The sequence below is a fragment of the Pan troglodytes genome, chromosome 5 (assembly GCF_028858775.2).
Source record: "Pan troglodytes isolate AG18354 chromosome 5, NHGRI_mPanTro3-v2.0_pri, whole genome shotgun sequence".
Taxonomy (NCBI): domain Eukaryota; kingdom Metazoa; phylum Chordata; class Mammalia; order Primates; family Hominidae; genus Pan; species Pan troglodytes.
Genome location: NC_072403.2, coordinates 162,439,457 through 162,462,107, shown reverse-complemented (window position 1 = coordinate 162,462,107; position 22,651 = coordinate 162,439,457).

The following is a 22,651-nucleotide window of genomic DNA, read 5'->3' as shown; positions in this document are numbered from 1 at the left end:
AAAAGAATAAAATGATGACATTTACACTTGTGTTTTGCATGAACTCTTGTCGTTGTTTCTCACCACTCAGAAACAATCTCAATAGGCTGGCATCATTTCTAACAAACTGTGGGAGGATATGGTCTAGATTTGCCCCTGTGAAGCTGGTAGGTCCTGGCCAGGCCTTTTAAGTGCAGTTTCTTCTTTGCCTCGAAAGGATTGTACTCCTCAGCTGGGCCACCGCAATGGTATCACAAAGGAACTGAGCATGAATAAAGATAAGCCATTCTTCCATAATATGTGGCCATCCAGTGCTGTGGCAGAGAAAAAAAAATGTTTTTAAACAACATCAGACTGGCTTGCCTAAAGGTAAGTGTGCTGAAGGTTCAGGGACATGTGGTTGGGAATAGTAGAGTCTTGGACGTTTCTGAGTTTGGGCAAGGCCTCACTGTGGCCATCACCACCATCCAACCATAGGATGGGAGACTCAACTGGGGAGACAGGAGAAGTCATCTCACTGAGCATCCCCTGGCCTCTTTACGGCAGGTCCTGCTGCCGTTGTCTCCTTTCAGACTGGTGGAATAGCATATCAGTTACAGCATATGACTGTAACTGATCATTTTCACCAGCAGACCTTAAATCCAGCACTCAGGAACCACTGCAGAAATCTCAGCACATCACTGGTACTGGAAAGTTAATAATAGTAACAAAATTGTGGGCACTAGAACTTTGTATTAAGCAGAAATTAAATTGACTTAACGAATCCCAAACAGTAGCAAATTTTTCATTGCGTATCCCTCTATTGAAGAACTTTTGAGTACTTCCAAAATTTGACAATCCTAGGTAGAGGACACTGGCGGGGGAAGAAAGTCTTGGCCAAGTGTTTCTCCATTATTGCAACAACCCTCAGAAGACACTAATCTCCCTTCCAGAACATCACACCACTGAGAAGGGAGCCAGTGGTTGCTTTGAGCCAATAAAAGGATAATTCTCCTTCTGTCTGATTTATCTTTACTCTAAGCTTTTGAAGGGGAAGGAATTCTTATGATCCTGGAAAAGTGCCACTTAGGACTACATTTTAATTCTTTAGGACGGTTTGAAGTAAGGACCTCAAGGGTTGAAATAGCTGTCCTTATACACTAATTATAGTTAATGGTTGAGAGGAGATAGGCTATTAAAGCAGTGGAAGCTGGAAGACAGCCCACAAACAAATTTTAAAAGTTCACACCACTGCACTCCAGCCTGGGTGAAAGAGCAAGACCCTGTCCAAAAAGAAATAAATGAAATGAAAGCTGTTCATTGACTCTTGAATAGGTGGAGTTTTTTTCTTTTCTTTTCTTTTTAAGTTCCTCCTTGGAAAGTCCTGAGCTCAGATTTTAAAATAAATTTCCAGATATATCTCAGCTAGTCCCAGCTCTCTCTGCTTGTAAAGTCACATGGCCTTGAGAAATGTCTTGGTAGTGGAGTTGGTAGGAATTTCCTTCTTCTATCTGTGAGATGATTTGAGCTGACTTTGGAGCCCAAGTGGTTTGCGTGGATTGAGACCAAAGACATGTTTGAGTCAACGAACTGGTAAGTAGTCACTGGCTCTAAACCTGAAAACTCCAGAAGGTGCTGCCGTCTTTGAGGAAATTTGCCTACAGACCAATACGCCAAGAGATCCTTTCCCAAGAGGGGCTCTAGCTTGGGGCAAAGGGAAACTTTTGCCGTAGGAGATGTTACACAAGAATCCAAGAGTCACCTCTGCTTAGGTTTCTACTGGAATGCATTTATCCAGTAAATATTTCCAAAGTGAAGTCATGATATTAACATTTTGGCCTTTTCTAGTGTGTTGGCTAGAAACACAAGAAACCATATGCGCCTCCAAGTGTCCTCGTTCCTTCGGTTGGAAGGTTCTTGGGGCAATGGGTAAGCAATGGCTGTTTTTGAATGTGCCCAATCTGCCAAAGGACAAACAATGGATGCAAATGTGGTAGGGAGGTACAGCATAGGATAGTTCTGCCTGTGGTATAGGTAGGATGCAGACAATTTTAATGCGGACAAAGGGAGAAAATCTACATCATGGTGGTGTACCCTTCAGGAAACGTGTCATACCTCTCATGGGAAGTTCATGGCTATGGGGGCTTTGGAAACACCCGTCTAAGAGACATTTATGGAAAGATTGCATCTTGACCCTTCGAAACTTCTCATGCACCTGCTGAGGGGAATAAAAAACCCCAAAAGCTTTGTAAAATATTTAAAGAGGTTTATTCTGAGCCAATAGGAGTGACCATGGCCCACGAAACCATCTCAAGAGGTCCTGAGAAAGTGTGCCTGAGGAGACTGGGTTACAATTTGGCTTTATACATTTTAGGAAGTCAGGAATTACAGGTAAAATCATAAGTCAGTATGAGGAAGGTGTATTTTTGTTCAGCCTAAAGAGGCAGGATATCTTTTCTTGAGCTAAGATAAGGGGAGTTGTGGAGCCCAAGGCTCTTGTTATGTAGATGAAACTCACAGGCAGCCACCTGCAGAGAAAATAGATGGTAAGTGTCTCTTTTTGGACCTTAACGGTGTCACACTCTCATTTAATCTCCTAGATCTGGGAAAGGACTAGAAAGGGGAAATATGGCTGCATTAATGGAGATTCTATAACAGATGCAAATTTCCCCCCACAAAAGATGGCGTTGCAGGGCCATTTCAAATATGTCACAGGAATATATTTTGGGGTAAAATATTTTAATTTGCTTCAGGGTCTGCTATCTGTCATGTAAGGTTACACCAGACTCAGGTTGGAATGTGGCATCTTATTTCTAAAAAGTCTGTTTTGTCAGCCTCATGACCTCTATGTTAATGGTAATGCTGGTCAGTTATGCCTACTCTCCAAAGGGAGGGGTACAACAGCACATGTCTGATCTGCCTTCCTGTCATGGCTGGGAGTTCAGTTTTTCAGGTCTTTCTGGGGTCCCCTTGGCAAAGAGGGGCATCTCTTCAGTAGGTTAAGGGGTTTAAGATTTTACTTTCGGTTTACACACCTGAGTTCACTGGACTGGCCAATGCTGCATCACTTTGTGCGGACATAGGCTCTAAGAAGACATGTGCACAATGGTGCTAGATCTTTGCAGATCAGATGCCCGGGTGAGGTGGCTCATGCCTGTAATCCCAGCACTTTGGGAGGCCAAGGTAGGTGGATCACCTGAGGTCAGAAGTTCGAGACCAGCCTGGCCAACACGGTGAATTTTTATATTCACTAAAAATACAAAAATTAGCCGAGCATGGTGGTGTGCGTCTATAATCCCAGCTGCTTGGGAGGCTGAAGAAGGAGAATCACTTGAACCTAGGAGGCAGAGGTTGCAGTGATCCAAGATCATGCCACTACACTCCAGTCTGGGTGACAGAGTGACACTCCCTCTCAAAAAAAAAAAAAAAGAGAGAGAGAGCATCGGGTGCATGGGTGCCACCTGTTCTGTCTTTTGATGGTATTTCCCAACTCCTGAAGAATAAGGAGCACACTTAAAAAAAATTTTTTTTTTAATTTTTTTAGTATTTATTGATCATTCTTGGGTGTTTCTCGGAGAGGGGGATTTGGCAGGGTCATAGGACAATAGTGGAGGGAAGGTCAGCAGATAAACATGTAAGGACTCTGGTTTTCCTAGGCAGAGGGCCCTGCCGCCTTCCGCAGTGTTTGTGTCCCTGGGTACTTGAGATTAGGGAGTGGTGATGACTCTTAAGGAGCATGCTGACTTCAAGCATCTGTTTAACAAAGCACATCTTGCACCGCCCTTAATCCATTTAACCCTTAGTGGACACAGCAGATGTTTCAGAGAGCACGGGGTTGGGGGTAAGGTTATAGATTAACAGCATCCCAAGGCAGAAGAATTTTTCTTAGTACAGAACAAAATGGAATCTCCTATGTCTACTTCTTTCTACACAGACACAGTAACAATCTGATCTCTCTTTCTTTTCCCCACATTTCCCCCTTTTCTATTCGACAAAACCGCCATCGTCATCATGGCCCGTTCTCAATGAGCTGTTGGGTACACCTCCCAGATGGGGTGGCAGCCGGGCAGAGGGGCTCCTCACTTCCCAGATGGGGCGGCGGGGCAGAGGCGCCCCCCACCTCCCAGACGGGGTGGCTGGCCGGGCGGGGTCTGCCCCCCACCTCCCGGACGGGGCGGCTGGCCGGGCGGAGACACTCCTCACTTCCCAGACGGGGCGGCTGCCGGGCGGAGGGGCTCCTCACTTCTCAGACGGGGCGGCCGGTCAGAGACGCTCCTCACCTCCCAGATGGGGTGGCCGCGGGGCAGAGACACTCCTCAGTTCCCAGACGGGGTCGCGGCCGGGCAGAGGCGCTCTTCACATCTCAGATGGGGCGGTGAGGCAGAGGCACTCCCCACATCCCAGACGATGGGCGACTGGGCAGAGACGCTCCCCACCTCCCAGACGGGATGACGGCCGGGAAGAGGCGCTCCTCACTTCCCAGACTGGGTGGCTGGGCAGAGACGCTCCTCACTTCCTAGACGGGGTGGCGGCCGGGCAGAGGCTGCAATCTCGGCACTTTGGGAGGCCAAGGCAGGCGGCTGGGAGGTGGAGGTTGTAGCGAGCCGAGATCACGCCACTGCACTCCAGCCTGGGCACCATTGAGCACTGAGTGAACCAGACTCCGTCTGCAATCCCGGCACCTCGGGAGGCCGAGGCTGGCAGATCACTCGCGGTCAGGAGCTGGAGACCAGCTGGGCCTACACGGCGAAACCCCGTCTCCACCAAAAAATACGAAAACCAGTCAGGCGTGGCGGCGCGCGCCTGCAATCCCAGGCACTCGGCAGGCTGAGGCAGGAGAATCAGGCAGAGAGGTTGCAGTGAGTCGAGATGGCAGCAGTACAGTCCAGCCTCGGCTCGGCATCAGAGGGAGACCGTGCAAAGAGGGACAGGGAGAGGGGGAGGGGGAGGGGGAGGGGAGGGAGAGGTAAAAAAATTTTTTAATTTTTTATTTTTGTAGCTACATAATAGGTGTATATATTTATGGGTTACATGGGATATTTCAGCACAGGCATGTAATGTGTAATAATTACATCAGTACAAATGGGGTATCCATCACCTTAAGCACTTCTTTTTTTGTGTTACAATCTAATTATACTCTTTTCGTTATGTATTTATTTATTTTTATTTATTTATTTATCTATTTTATTTATTTATTTATTTATTTTTCGAGACGGAGTCTTGCTGTGTCACCCAGGCTGGAGTGCAGTCACCCTATCTCGGCTCACTGCAACCTCTGCCTCCCAGGTTCACGCCATTCTCCTGCCTCAGCCTCCCGAGTAGCTGGGACTACAGGCGCCCGCCACCACACCCAGCTAATTTTTTGTGTTTTTAGTAGAGACGGGGTTTCATTGTGTTAGCCAGGATGGTCTCGATCTCCTGACCTCGTGATCCACCCGCCTCTGACTCCCAAAGTGCTGGAATTACAGGCGTGAGCCACCATGCCCGGACTATTATTTATTTTTTTGAAACAAAGTTTGGCTCTGTCGCCCAGGCTGGAGTGCAATGGCTCTATCTCAGCTCACTGCAAACTCCGCCTCCCAGGTTCAAGTGATTCTCCTGCCTTAGCCTCCCGAGTAGCTGGGATTACAGGCATGCACCACCATGCCTAGCTAATTTTTGTATTTTTATTAGAGATGGGGTTTCACTATGTTGGCCAGGCTAGTCTCAAACTCCTGAACTCAGGTGATCCGCCTGGCTTGGCCTCCCAAAATGCTGGGATTACAGGCATGAGCCACCGTTCCTGACCTATCTTTTAGTTATTTTTAAATCTACGATTAAATTATTTTTGACTATAGTCACTCAGTTGTACTAGCAAATACTGGGTCTTATTCATTCTTTCTAACTATATTTTTGTACCTATTAACCATCCCACTTCCCCTCCTCTCCCTCACTACCCTTTCCAGCCTTTGGTAACCATCTTTTCACTCTCTATCTCCATCAGTTCAATTATTTTAATTTTTAGCTCCCACAAATAAGTGAGAACATGCCAAGTTTGACTTTCTGTCCCTGGCTTATTTCACATAACACCATGTCCTCCTGTTCTAACCATGTTCTTGCAAATGACAGGATCTCATTCATTTTATGGCTGAATAGTACTCTATTGTATATATGTACCACATTTTCTTTATCCATTAGTCTGTTGATGGACACTTAGGCTGCTTCCAAATCTTAGCTATTGTAAATAGTGCTGCAATAAACATGGGAGTGCAGACATCTCTTTGATATTCTGATTTTCTTTCTTTGGGGTATATATGTAGCAGTGGGATTGCTGGATCGTATGGTAGCTCTAATTTTAGTTTTTTGAGGAAATTCCAAACTGTTCTGAATAATGGTTGTACTAATTTACATTTTCACCAACAGTGTATGAGGGTTCCCTTTTCTTCACATCATCAACAGCATTTGTTATTGCCTGACTTTTGGATAAAAGCCATTTTAACTGGTGTGAGATGATATCTCATTGTAGTTTTGATTTGCATTTCTCTGATGATCAGTGACGTTGAGCACCTTTTCATATACGTGTTTGCCATTTGTATGTCTTTTTTTGAGAAATGTCTATTCTTTTCTTTGGCCTATTTTTAAATTGAATTATTATATGTTTTCCTATAAAGCTGTTTGAGCTCCTTACGTATTCTGGTTAATAATCCCTTTTCAGGTGGGTGGTTTGCAGTCTTCCTCTCCTTCTGTGGCTGTCTCTTCACTTTGTTGATTGCTTCCTTTGCTGAGGAGCACCCTTCTTTTATCATGGGCCAGCAAGATGGGACAGCCCCAGTGTTAGTTTTATTTCTTTAAACAACACCAGCCTCTGTGGACACGGGAGGTGGAGCTTGCAGTGAGCTGAGATCGTGCCACTGCACTCCGGCCTGGGCGACAGAGTGAGACTCCGTCTCAAACAACAACAACAACAACAAAAACAACGCCAGCCTCTGGCCATCCCAGAGGAACTCTACTCCTAGGAGAACACTCAGAAGAAATACTCAAAAAATATGCATTTTGCAAAGAAAAAATAGCCCAACTCCATGCTTCAAGAATCACTAAAAGCAGTAAGTCAACAGTTAACCTAGAATATTTAACTGTAAAATAAACCTGTTTGATGAGTAATCTGATAAATTTTAATTGATATGTAAGATTTGGGGAAAGTATAGGTGCTTTTGTCTGAGAAGAGTTCATTTCTATGTTAAGATAAAATCTCATGCTTTCAGAAAATTTAAAGACTGTTGGCATGTTTTAGTTTTTAGCCTTCTATAATTTTTATATCAAATACTTAGGGTTTATAGGTATTGTCATTATTCCCATTGTAACCCCAGCCAGTTCTATATTTGATAGCTATTATATGTGAAGTAGTTTTTAAAAAATTGTCTGGAATCTGGTAATTGACAGAGGTTCCTACATGATCACATTAAAAAAAATCACTAAACTCCATTTTTTGGGGTTTGCACTAGGAGAACACAGAGAAGGCATGATTTAAAATGTAATCATTACACACAGTGTGTTTCAAGGTGGGGCAACATGGAAAGATTACTCCTAGATGGTCACATTTTAACAAAATATAAATATACATGAAGACCCCCAAATCCAGTATTGTACATTGCAATGCACCAAGAATTCTGTACTTTAACATATAATGAGTATATGTAGGTTTTTTTTTTTCTTAAAGGGTAAGTGGTCTCCTTTTTCCTTTCCTTCCTTCCTTCCTTCCTTCCTTCCTTCCTTCTTTCCTTCCTCCCTCCTCTCTTTCTCTCTTTCTCTCTATCTCTCTTTCTTTCTCTTTATTTTTCTTTCTTTCGTCACACAAAATGATTTCATCTTGCAACAATGGTCTCTTCTTTTGAAGTAGGTTTTCTTGGGGAATGTGCCTGATATAGTTTGGATGTGTGTCCCTGCCCAAACCTCAGATTGACATGTAATCCCCATTGTTGGAGGTGGGGCCTGGTGGGAGGTGATTGGATCATGGGGCAGATACCTCATGAATGATTTGGCACTGTTCTCTTCATGCTGTCCTTGCCCTAGTGAGTGAATTCTCTGGGGATCTCGTTTAAAAGTGTGTGGCACACCCCTCTCGCTGTTGCTCCTGCTTGCATCATGTGACGTGCCTGCTTCCCCTTTACATGCTGCCATGATTGGAAGCTTCCTGAGGCCTCCTCAGAAGTAGATGCCGCTATGCTTCCTATACAGCCCGCAGAACTGTTTTCTTTATAAATTACCCAACCTGGTGTATTTCTTTATAGCAATGAATGGCCTGATGCAGTGCCTTGCTTTATTCTCTCCATCCCTGTGGATTTTTAACTTTGCTGCCATGCCACTGTTCTGAGCACAGTTCAAGCAGACAGACTTCTTTTCCCTCAAACTCAAAGTGTCTTCCACTTTTTATGAACTATGGGAATTTATATACAGCTTCAGTAGATTAACACATACATTTTTTAACAAGTAAAGTTCATATACTGGATAAACCCATTTTTGTTCTGCACTGGAAACACTGAAGGGGCACATTTGGCAGACTAATGTGCTGACATGGTCCTCTGTCCTTGCAGCCCTGAGCCAGGGCATTGCTCCCTCATCAAACAGGTAGACAACTGAAGACATTCAGCATTCAGCCTCATCTCTTTTAATGTTAATCAGCTCAGAATATACTAACACTATTAATATTAATAACAGTATTAATTAACACTATTAGTATTAATGTTATTAGCAACACTATTAATATTATCATTAATAGTATCATTATTAATAGTATGAATGTTAGTGTTAATAATATTTAATATCAACATTAAATATTTAATAGTTAATTAAATAATATTTAATACTACAATAATTAATATATAATATTAATTATATTGTATATTATTATATAATCATATAATATTAATTATATAATTATATAATATTAATATATAATTATATATTATTATATAAGATTGATTATATAATTATATATAATTATATAACATTATAAATATATAATTATGTATAATTATATAACATTATAAATATATAATTATGTATAATTATATAACATTATAAATGTTATATAATTATATTATTATAACTAATAGTATTAGTAATAGCATTAATAACATGATTAGTATTAATTAACAGTATTAATAACACTGTTAATAGTATTAACACTATTAGTATTAATAGTATTATAACACTAATTAATAGTACTCATAACACTATTAGTGTTAATAGTGTTAGTATATTTTGAGCTGATTAACATTAAAAGAGGCAAAGATGAATGGGGAATGTCCCAGTCTACTCCATTAACAAAACTTCTATTTATTTTTCTTCCTCTTTCTTTAAACCAACTACTCTGTGTGTGTGTGTGTGTGTGTGTGTGTGTGTGTGTGTGTGTGTGTATGAGAGAGAGAGGGAGAGAGATTAGGCAGCAGAAAGGATAAACACAGAAATGGACTTGTAGAATTGTGTACAGGTCCAAGGAGTGCCAGGGAAGAAATTGTCAGTTCTCCTGGGAGGGAAAGATGTGTCATCTGGGGGCTGTTGAGGATGGACTCTAGTGTATTTTAGAAAATGAGTGGTTGTATTTCCCCTCAGAAGGAATAACATGGGTAAAGTCCTAGAGGTTGAAACAAAGTGGCCTTCACCAAAATAGGATTATATGATACACAATATCACTTTTTTCACTGAACAGTATGTCATGCAGTCTTTCCTCCAACAGTTCAAATAGACCTGTCTCTTTCTTTTTAATAGTTGCACATTATCACATATGGGGATTTGCCATAAGTTGAGTGCCCAATTCCCTATGGCTAGACTTTAGGTTGTTTTCAATTGTTATAAACAATTGATCATTTAAGAAACATCCCTGGAAGAGAAATTGCTGAGACACAAGGTACCCACATGCTAAATATATTTTGATATATATTGCTGACGGGCCTCCACAAAAGATATACAAATTTATACCTCCCTCAATAGTACATGAAAGCGTTTCTTTGCATGCCTACAACACTATGAATGCTACCTTTATCTTTGCCAATCATTTCAATAATGATCTTTATTTTGCTTTTCTTTAAATGTGTTTTTCTAGATTACTATTGAGATTGAGCATCTTTTCATATGTTTATGTGGTGTACTTCTTTTAGGGAACTGACCATTTTTGACTTTTGTCTATTTTTAAATTAGAATGTCATCTTTTGATTGTTTAATAGAAATATTTTGTCTACCATATATGCTGCTCATATATGGTAGAAAAAATTTCATATATTTTTTTCAATTTGATCTTTTTCTTTTGATTTTGTTTATAGAATTTTTGACTGTGCCTAAATTTAAAATGTTTATGAAATCAATTCTGTAAGCATTAAATAATAAAAAAAAAACCTACTCACCATGGGAAATTGCAAAAATGGCTATAGTTTTTCACTCTCTGTATCCATGCCCTGTAATACAACTTTGCTGCTTTGTCCATCAAAAGATGCCACCCATCTCCCTGTATGTGGCCTCCATTGGCCAGTGAGTGGCCTGTGGTAGAAGTGATAGTGTGCACCATTTGCTTCTTTCCAATAAGCCAGCCTGGATTTTCATAAGGCACTGCCAATTTGACCACATTCCATTGGCCAGTGCAGACTGACTTATTGGAAAATAAAAGGCATGTGGCCCAGTCATTCTCATGCCAGTATCCAGCCAACCAGAAGACACAGTGGGTTAGGCCATCCTAGATACCCTGCTGACCACATCCACCTGCTGACCACAGCCTTGTGAGCAAGCCCACCTGTGGTCAGCCCCATCTGGCCCAGAACAACAGAACTGCCCAGAGGACCTGTAGGCTTGTGAGCAACAATAATTATAATTGTAAGGCACTGTTTTAGGGGAAGTTTGCTATGAGGCAGTAAACTGACTCATCTATATTTTCTTCTAACATGAGGTTTTATTTTGGGATTTTTGGTTCTTAACTCTTTAACCCATATGAAGTTTACTTTTTGTGCATGATGTGTGTATTAATTCATTTTCACACTGCTGATAAAGACATACCCAAGAATGGGTAATTTAAAGAAAAAGGAAAAAGAATTTAAAGGACTTACAGTTCCATGTGGCTGGCAAGGCCTCACAATCATGGCAGAAGGCAAGGAGGAGCAAGTCACGTCTTACATGGATGGCAGGAGGCAAACAGAGAGAGCTTGCGCAGGGAAATTCCAGTTTTCAAAACCATTGGATCTCATGAGACTTACTCACTATCACGAGAACAGCATGGGAAAGACCTGACCCCACGATTCAATTACCTCCAACTGGGTCCCTCCCACACATGTGGGAATTCAAGATGAGATTTGGGTGGGGACACAGCCAAACCATATCAGTGTTTTAAGGGGTCTTTATTTCTTTTGCTAAATGTATAGCCAATTTTCTCTCAATTTAAAAAAAAATTTTTAACTTTTATTTTAGGTTCAGGAGTACACATGCAGGTTTGTAAATACAGGCAAACTCATTTCACAGGGTTTTGGTGTACAGACCATTTCGTCACCCAAGGCAAATTTTCTCAACATTATTGATTGAAGTTTCTTCTGCCACCAATTTGAAATGTCTTGGTTTTTATGAGCTAAATTCCCATATACACAAGGGTTTCCTTCTAGAGTCTGTAATATGTTCCACTGATTTATTTTCTTATTTGTGTGCCAATAACACAATGCTTATTACTTAATTTTAGAGTATGACTTGATATCTAGAGTCCTCCTAGGGAATAATGTAAGAAGCCAATTGTTATAATTCAAGGGAAGGGATATCATCTTAAATAGTTTTGTATTCCCCCCAGAATCCAGCTAACTTGTGTGAACATGGTGGTGATTGCCAAATATTTTTTGAAAGAGGAAACATTTGGTCTTCAGTATCCTAGATATAAATCCAGGAGGCTTGCGGTTTACAAGGATGACATTTATAGTTCTTATCTCTTGTTATCTCACAACAACTCTGTAAGTATGAGGTAAGCAGCCTGAGAAAGGCTACATCAGCATGACCACGGAGGAGGAAGAAGAGGAGGAGGTGAAAGCTAACGTAACTGAGTGTTTACTCTGTGTTGGGTCCTAAACACTGTACATGCCTTACCTTATTTAACTCTCTTAACAGATAGGTGAGGCTAGTACCATCTTTATATCCATTTTTCAGAAAAGAAAGTGAGATTCAAAAGAAGTGACTAGACCAAAGACACACAGTAAATGAGAGAGTCAATATTCTTTTATTTTTGAGACAGAGTCTCACTCTGTTGCCCAGGCTGGAGTGCAGTAGCTTGATCTCGGCTCACCGCAACCTCCGCCTCCCGGGTTCATGCCATTCTCCTGCCTCAGCCTCCCGAGTAGCTGGGACTATAGGCACCTGCAACCACACTCGGCTAATTTTTGTATTTTTTGTAGAGATGGGGTTTTGCCATGTTGGCCAGGCTGGTTTCGAACTTCTGACCTCAGGAGATCCACCTGCCTCAGCCTCCCAAAGTGATGGGATTACAGGCGTGAGCCACCGTGGCTGGCCGAGAAAGTCAATGTTATAAATGCCTGTTAACACAGAAGCAAACACACAAAAATAACAGTGAAAGAAAATACTTCTAAAGGTCAGCAGTAGCTTTCTCTGGACAGTGGAATGACGGCAATCTATGTTTTCTTCTGGACTTTTTTTCTATTGTCCAAATTTGCCCCAGAGCTTTCTTTCTCACACTTAGCCTGGCTTGGTTGGGGTCACCGAGCTAGGAGAAGTGAGCAAAGGTCCATGTGAGTAATCTCCATCCTTCCGTATTATTACCCAGCTTGCATCTTCATGTCCTCCGATGTGCACTTTGCACTGAAACGTTGCACCCCTGCGTGGGATCCTACCTTGGGGTGACTCTAGTCCTTACCTTTATAGGGACAAAACCAGATCAACAAAGGAATTTCATCCAAGAAGCATTAGATCCTAAGCAGCTGACAAAGATGTTTGGAAGGCATAGAAATACTTCATTTTTACTCCCTTTTCCTTTTCTGCTCCTCAGCCCCTCTCTGCTGCATATGTGTGAACAAGTTTTGGCATCGATGTTTTCTGGCCACATTAGTTTTATGGTAATAGTAGGAAATAAGGCTTGGATTGTGACTATAGGGACAGTGAAGGTAGCCTCTAGCAAATGGTAAAGCAGAAAAGAACTTCTGAAAATACGAAGAAATGGGAAAGAGATAATAACTTGAGTGATCCAGGGGAAAGAAAGAAAGAAAAGGAAGAAAGGAGAGACTAAATAAGTGAAATAAATAAAAGTCATAAATCAATGGAAGGAATAATATTCAGCTTATTGGTAGTTCCATTAAATATAAACGGGCTGAATTATTCTACTAAAGGATAGACCACGACAGACATATATATGAAAAAAATAATAAATACATATTTTATTTCATATATATTTCATTTATATATGTCAAGTAATAAAATTGCCACTCGTATTCAGTGCTGATGAGGATCAGGAAGAAATCATTATCATACATAGCAGGTGAAAGTATAAATTGTTACGTTTCTTTTGAAAAGCAATCTGGCAAGATAAGCAAATAGAATTAAAATAATTGAACCAGCACACAATTCTTTATTTATGAATTTACTCTATAGAATATAAACATAACTCCCCCAGGATATATGTGAAAATATGTTGAAGCATTAGCTGTAGTTGCAAAAGAGTGCAAAAAGTTGAAGTCCCATGAATAGGAAAAAGATTGAATAAACAGGGACATATCCATGCCATAGAAGCTGTTGAAAATGCTGGCATTTTACAATTATATTTATTGTGATGGTTTTCATACTGGTGAACTCTGAAAACCATCTAAAACTTTAACCATATGGTTTGTAGTAATTAATTATGTACAGCCAGCAAATAAAACCCTCTGTAGCCATAAAAATTCGCTAGACATACTCCCAGCAACTTAGGAGGCTGAGTTGGGAGGACTGCTTGAGCCCAAGAGCTCAAGACCACTCTGGGAAACATAGCAAGACCCTGTCTCGAGAGAGAGAGAGAAAAAAAAGGCATGTAAGTATAGCTATTTTCATGTGGTGTTTAGAGTGTCTCTTGTTAAAGTGAAAATCAGTTTACAAAATAGCAGTTATTTTTATTTAAATCTCAAAGTCATATAGGACTATCAGATGCTGTATAAATATAGTGAAGACTATCAAAAATCAATCACAATTTAATCCTAAATAGCATATTCATAAAGTCATTTCAATTAAAATTGGTCAATAAACAGAAATGCTCCTTTTTATCAAAAAGATCCAACATTGCCTCAAGGTTCTTAGAAATTTTTAGTAAGATAAGAAAATGAAATTACATTATAAACATTGAAAACTAGAGCTTACTGATTATACTACCATGTAGCTATAAACATCCGAGACTAATAATTGAATTAATAAAAATCATGTTAGGGTTTTAGATATAACCTAAATATTCAAAATCAATATTCCCCCACCTCCAATTTAATCACAAAGCACCAAAAAGAAATGGGTAAAATATCCCACTTATCATACAGACAGAAACCCTAAAATATAGAGGAGTAACAAAAATACACTGGATTTCAAAGAAGAAAACAATAAAATCTTATTAAAGGACATGAAAGAGTTTCCAAACTAGTAGAAAAATGTTACATATTCCTGGGTGGGAAGCCTTACTACAATAAAAATATTGATATCCCTAAATTAGCATTTGGACATAATGCAATTCCAGTTATAATTCCATCAAATATTTAAATTAGATTAAAGGATCTTAAAATTTATAGAGGAGAATAATTATCTGTGGTCAAGATACTTTTGAAAAATAATTGCCTTACCAAATATGGGAAAACTCTAAAGCATTGTAATCGCATCAATAGGGTATTCATCTAGGAATAAATAAATAAGAGTGAGACAGAAAGAAGAATCCAAAAATAAAGGCAAATAAATAGAGCATAGCTAATAATTTAAGTGAGATTTAAATTTAGTGGGAAAAGAATGGATTATTTAAAATAAGCACTGCCACTATCTGTAAAATAAAATTGGGCGCCTACTTACTTCATATAAAAAATAAATTCCAGATGGCTTATAGACTGAATGCCAAAATAAGTAAATAAATAAAATAAGCAATAATTTCTGCAGAAAAATCTAGGAAAGTCTGTCTAATATTGGGAGAGGAAGATGTTATTAACAAAGACTAGAAACTCAGAAGGTAGAAAATTAAAAAGACATATTTGACCCATACAAATTGTACACTTTTAAAAACGGACAAAACAGCAGATCTGGAAAAATACTTCTAAGGCAGAGAATAGTGTCTTACAATATTTGTAATACACAAAAAGATCTCAGGAATTGATGAAAAGGGAAATGCACTCTAACAGAAAAGTGAGTAAAGAAAATGAATAATCACTTCACAAGAATAAATCCACACAGCTAAGATGAATATGGAAAATGATCAAACCACTAATTATCAGGGGGAGTCAAATTATAATAACAAGTCACCTTTCATCCATACAGGCATGTTTATGTGTGTGGGTGTGTGGAATTAGATAAACTTAGAAAAATATGGAAAGATAATTATGAGGTTGTCTGAGTAGTTCATATGAGATGATGGGGTAAAAGGTGGGATGGAGAATCAAAGGAAAAAAGTAAAGAAAAAAGACTAAATTTGAAAACACTGCATTTAAGTAAATTACATCTATTTCTTGAATAAAAAATGTTTAAAGATTAAATCAATAAGCATCTCTAAGAAGTACAGTGTTAAGGCCTCAGGCCCTGGCACCAGGCCCCTTATTGACCTTGACCCCTCATGGTCTATGTGACCTTGGGCAATTCATTCATGCAACAGAAAATGGGGATAATAATGGCACATATTCATATGATTGTTTTTAGGAGAGGTTGAAATTATAAACTTAATTGACTTGTCACAGTTCCAAGTACTGTGCGTAATAAATGCATTGCAAATGTTAGCTATCATTATTACCGAACAAGTGTAATCTTGAACAAAGACTTACTGTACTTTTTCAAGCAACTTACTTGATGAAAGTTAGCATATGTTTACAAATTCTTTTCTCTTCCATCAAAGAAATGGAGACTGAGGACTAGAAATGATAAAAACTAAATGCTAGGACCCGCCACCAATTGTAGAATTCACATAAATGATGACAAAACTCCTCCAAAATTATAATGGAAGTCAATGAGAAGATAAGAGAATAAAAACTTAATTTTCTGCAACTTTCCAAAATCATAACTATTTTTTAAAGTAAGGAACATCTGCTTAATACTGAAAATTATAGTTTCTTTTAGCAACAGAAATTAGTACAGTATCCTATCATCATTAATGCTCCTGTAAGCTCCTTCCCTGTCACCTGGACTGCCTGACTTGGTGGCACCTGCTTTTTATGCCCCAGCCACTTAACTGCTTAGCAGTTTCCCTTACTGTAGAAGTACAAGAACCCACTTAGCACAGCCCAAACCTTCTTCATTGTGTGCAACAATCTCATGGCATCTCTTACAAGTTTCCTAGTTATCCCAAATTAGCCATTTATCCATAGACAGTGTCAGTTCTCAAGCTTTAATAAGAATCATTGGTAAGCGTGTTAAATACAGATTCCTGGGCAATCACTGTAAACACTGGATTTTGTAAGTCTGTGGTGGAGCACAGGAATCTGTGTTTTTCAACAGATCACCTAGGAGATTCTCATACAAGTGATCCAATGACCACACTTGGAAATGACTGCACTGCTTTAAGAATAGTGTAAACCTTGGAGCCTATTAGACATGCAGAATCTGGGGCCTTACCTAGGACCTGCTGAATTAGAACCTACATTTTAACAAGATCTCCAGGCGACTCATGTGCCAGTTAAGTTTTGAGAAGCACGTTAATTTTGAAAGAACATCCTCATTGTCTGAAATAACCTGGAAGTGTAAGTAGAGTCTTTCAGTTCCAAAGGTGTTCAGTTCAGTTCTGAAGAATCGCACAGAAGAATCACACAGAAGAAATGCATGGACCACATATTTTAGTAAGAGTTTTATCATTGCTTTGAGGTTTTAATTCAGTTTTACAGTTCTTATTGAGAAATACCATATACTAAACCTCATTCTCCAATTTGGTTGCCTTCTCAAGGACATAAGGGTTTCTTGCTGAGCTCTTTTTATCCTCTGTTTTACACAATTATTTTGGGAGGTTGCTGGCTCACCAGGGAAATAATGTGCTATTTTCTATACAATATAATTTTCCTAACTCTACATTTTACATATCAGGTTCATGCCCTCACTAAATTCAAACATTTTATTTGTTTGCTTAAGGCAAGACATTGGGGTCATTCCTCAAACAAGTATCTCATCTGATGAAATCAGGAAGGTGCTTCTGGTGTCAAAGGGAAGTGTCTCATCTCCAGGGAGGGACTCCAACTTTTTGGCCGGGGGAGCAAGAACATCTGTTTCAGTCGTGATCCGTCCTGTTGGCTGAGCTGTCGGTGGGGGTGTTTGGGATGCAGCCCTGGACCTTCATCGGAAGACACTGCTGTGGTCATCAAAGGATATTTGCCATGGAATCCAGGACACACCCATAGGGAATAAATACACAGTTATGAAAAAATGATTACCAATAAAATAGTGACCTAGAAAGGCCCACAAGCTGGCTCAGGCCCTGGCTTTTTCTCCCCTCTTCTATTTTTACTCATTGGAAATAGACAAGAACATTTCAGAAAGAACATCCTCACTGTCTGAAATAATCTGGAAGAATAAGTACAGCAGTTCAGTTCCAAAGGCATTGTGGATACTCCATGTGTATTTTCATCAGCTGGTAACAATTTCTTAAAAACAAGACTTGATATGTGGCATTTTGCTCCTCAAGTCCATTTTAAATTATCTGTCCTCTCACCTAACAGGTTATAGGGAACACCCAGGAGGCCATAGGTATGAGGAGAGACAGAGGCTACAGTAGCTCAGAGATCAGCCATGTGGAGTTCTGAGGCACTGTATTAGTCTGTTTTCATGCTTCTGATAGAGACATACCCAAGACTGGGCAATTTACAAAAGCAAGTGGTTTATTGGACTTACAGTTCTACATGGTTGGGGAGGCCTCACAATCATGGTGGAAGGCAAGGAGGAGCAAGTCACATCTTACATGGATGGCGGCAGGTGAAAAGAGAGCTTGTGCAGGGGATCTCCCATTTTTAAAACCATCAGATCTCGTGAGACCCATTCACTGTCACAGGAACAGTAGGGGAAAGAAGATGATTCAGTCATCTTCTACTGGGTCCCTCCCACAACACATGGGAATTATGGGAGCTACAAGATGAGATTTGGGTGGGGACACAGAACCAAACCGTATTAGGCACCTTCTCATGTAGCTTACTTGAGGAGATTCCCTCTCCCCACTACACACACACCTTCTCCAACCTGATCCCAAATGAAGCCTTTCCATAGCACCATCTATTGCAACTGGCCTGAGACCTTATGAATCGGTGGACCTAACATGCCCAGCTCACGGTCAGGGACTCCTCTTTCCTGGGACCCTTCTCGTTCCCACTGAAATTTATGTATCCAGTTTGAATCTATTTTCTAAACAATATAGCCATTGACCTTTTCTCTTAGGAAAATAACAATTAAAAACACAAAAATCTGCTCAGGCCGAATATAGCCTTCAGGAAATACCCTTAAGCTTTAACCAGTGCACAGCCAGTCACTTGGTGCTTGCTGTAAAGGAATTTATAATGGGAAAACAATGTTCCCCAGGAAACTGTTTTACTTTCAGACACGTTATTAGACAAAGGGAGTAAAGGAGAGTCAGGGAAGTGAGCTAAGAAACCTGTGGGGCCGAGGGCTGCATGGCTGGGTCACTATGTGGGCCTGGTGTGCCAGTCCAGCAAGAGTGGTGCGATTGTCTCACATCTGTGTCTGTCCTGAGCCAGAGACCTGACCTCCGGCAGACATCCTTAGAAGGGGGCCAGTCCAGTCTTCTCATTTCACAGAGGAGGAAGGTGAATTTCGAATCTCAGGGTACTTGCAGGGATCACCCTCGCAGCTAATGATGGTGCTGGAACCCTGTGCCACCAGAGGCACAGAATGTGGGAAGCCATGCAACCATAAGGAGGGAGGATGGAAGGACCTGAGGGGCTAGCAAGAAGGTGGGGCCAGTGAGAAGGCAGGGCCAATGAAAAGGCAGGTCAGTGAGAAGGTGGGGCCAGCAAGAGGGTGGGGCCAGTGAGAGGGCAAGTCCAGTGAAAAGGCAGGTCAGTGATAAGGTGGGGCCAGGAAGAGGGTAGGGCCATTGGAAGGGCAGGGCCAATGAAAAGACAGGTCAGTGAGAAGGTGGGGCCAGAGAGAGAGGGTGGGGCAAGAGAGGGGTGGGGCCAGAGAGAGAGGGTGGGGCAAGAGAGGGGTAGGGCCAGTAGAGGGTGGGACTAGTGATGGGGTGAGAAGAGTGATGGGGCAGGCCAAAGGCTGTATCTCTAATGTAGAAGAACCATTGAATTTTGAACAGGGATGTAAGGTTACTAGCTGTGAAATTTGAAGCACATCACCTAATGTCTCCAGTATTACCTGGAGCAGGCAACATCTTTTCCATCTACTCAACTTGGAACTTCTCAAGGGAAATTATGAGTCTTGGGATGTCATAAATGTCCACATACGAGGTGATTATGGCGGTCAGCCCTTGCATTAGCAGAGGTGAGTCCCATCATGAACCAGCAAGTCATCCTCCTGGTGCCATTTCTTCACCTACATACAATAAGGGTTGGATTAAATGAATTATGAGATCTTTTCCAATTCTAAAAAAAAATTCTGGTCCTGAGGTAAGTTTTCAAAATTTATTTTTAATTATTATACATTTAAAAAGAACAAAACATTTTGCTCTTCAATGGAGAGGAATCAGGCCAGACAGCTGCACAGGAAAACCAGATGTTTAAAAATACATTTTATGGATAAAGTGTATCTTTTTTTTCCTTTTCCTGGTTCCTTTTGACCTGTGGTTTTTTGCTTTGACCCTTGTTGTGAAAACAGAGCTGGATACACACGTATTTCTTAGGCTTCCTAAACTCCTGAAATAGAGCAATGCAGGAACACCTGCTGAGAACGTGGGGAGGGGGCAGGGGGTTGCAACCTTCCACATCCAGGAAGAAACCAGGCTGAGGTCTCTGTTCTGGAGCCATTAGTGACATGACCTCAAATAAACATGTGAAGGACTTTTTCAAACATCACTTATGTCCCCTGACCAAATGTGTCTTGGGGTCTTCAAAGGTTCAGGAGAAGCCTAGGTTAGAGCTCAAGTATTCACATTTGCCCAGGGCTAGCACAGGGTCCATATTATTTCTATTAAGGAGATAGTTTAAGCTCGCTTGGCAAACTGGGTTAATGACTAACTGGGTTAAGTGACTCAGATAAAATCCCCACATCCTGACTTGTGGTTAGACATTTGACTACCTTTATCTCAAAGAGTTTGAATCATTTTTTTTCTTGTTGAAGGTTTTGTAAAATAAGGTGCACATATTGCACTATTTTACCCATCTTGGGGATAGTGAAAGAGTCGTGGAGCTACTGTAAGTGGTACATTGAATGAGCTGAATTCAGCACGATGTCAGCCAAAACCTCTTGACCCCAGTGCACTCACTCTGGACCAGTTGCTCTGCCTGCCTCTGGACTGAAACCTGGCCACACCACCTGGGGAGGGGAAGGGAGGAAGGAACTCTGAACTGCCATATAGTCTCGATGGAGCCTCAGCTGACCCCAGAGAGTTTTGAAGTTGGGATGACCCTTCAGAGATGTCCCCATTTGGCAACGGGCCCAGGCCTTTGTTCTCCCACATCTGTTGGCCAGTGGCTGCTGGCCTCCCCAGGAAGGCAGCATGGCGTCTGGCTGCTGATAGCTGAGGGCTGTCTGCAGGCGGCAGTCCTAGCAGCAGGGCACCAACCCTTCATCCTGCCTCAGGACATCCCAGTGTCCATACAGGGAACTGGAGAAAAAGGGCACAATCCTTAGCTGGTACAGGTGTGACCTGCCATCAGAGCCTTCTGGCAGATGTGCAAGTGCAAGCTGGTCTTCAGTGAGGAGCTTTTGGGGTTTCCCAAAAGATCCCTCCAAGGACCTCTGACTGCAGTTCCTTGCACAGACAGTGCTTCTCCGGCCAGCTGCCGTGGCCCCACACAGGCCTGGGATTTTTGTGTGCACTCCTCTGTGGGAGCCCCTCCCCTCCTAGGTGCTCCTTTAGCATAGGAGCTCCTTAAAGATGACTCATGGCTAGACAATGTCCCCACAGTTCATGTCCTGCTCCTTGGAAAAAGGTACCTTTGTCTCACTCTCGGTGACCAACTATGCTGGTTTTTCCAGGACCGTCCTGGTTTTAGCACAGAAAGTCTCACCTCCCAGGAACCCTTTCAGTCCTGGCAAACCAGGGTGGTGGGTCGCCCTAGAACATATGGACCTGAAACAGCCACACCTCTGCACTTCAGCTGCGGTGTCACAGAGGAGGCTTTTCAGGTGTGAATTAAATAGCATTTCTTATGCCCATCAAACTCCAGCGACTTATGGAAAGCCTTCCAAATGGCCAGTGAAGTCCCTCCTCAAGGCTTGCGTGGTAGGGGAAGTGCACAGGCTATGACCCTTGAAGTCAGGGGAAAACAGAACATGAGGGCTGATGCTCCAAAGCAAGCCTGCCTTCTCCCAGAATCCTCAGTGTCTCCTGACACCTTATTTAGCCTGCAAGTGGGTCATGGGCTACGGTTTACAAAACCTATCTCAAAACCCGCTGGTCCAGCTGCTGGGGGTGGAGTGAGGTGAACTCTCTGGGTATAAAGTCCCAGGAGAACATGTGCTCAGTGGGAAATGGTTCCTAGAGGGGCTGTTGACCATCTTCAGAGGGAGGCTGGACAGGAATCTGCTTCTTAGCATCAGCATTCATGGCACCCTTTTTTCCTTCAAATTCTTTAGCTTTAGGCCAGAAGCTTTAGAGAGTTATGTATATAAAAATCACCCAAGGATTCTATTAAAAATGTAGCTTATCTGTTCTTAAACTTGAAAAGATGCTAACCTCACTTATAATAAAAGAAGCACAAATTAAAACTATAGCAAGACAATATTTCTAACCTGTCAAATCAGCAAAACATCTGATATTTTCTGTTGGTAATGCTATGGTGGAAATCAACACTCTTATGCATGGTTGGCTTTGTCCCTGAGGAGAGGCATCTGGCAATATCCAACACAATTATAGGTGCGTTTACCCTCTGATCCAGAAACCCACATCTGATCATCTATACTAGAGATACACCTGTACGTATAATAAATGACACATGCAGACAATCATTTCTTTTTTTTTTTTTTTTTTTTGAGACGGAGTCACGCTCTGTCACCCAGGCTACAGTGCAGTGGCGTGATCTTGGCTCACTGCAAGCTCCGCCTCCCAGGTTCACACCATTCTCCTGCCTCAGCCTCCCAAATAGCTGGGACTGCAGGCACATGCCACCACACCCAGCTAATTTTTTTAAAAAATATTTTTAGTAGAGACGGGGTTTCATCGTGTTAGCCAGGATGGTCTCGATCTCCTGATCTCGTGATTCACCCGTCTCGGCCTCCCAAAGTGCTGGGATTACAGGCGTGAGCCACCGTGCCCGGCTGCAATCATTTCTTGTCTCATTGTTTGTAATAGCAAAGGAATAGGAAATAACCCAAGTGTAAAGCAGTAAGATATACGTAATTAAACCATTATAGATCCACACAAAAGAATTTT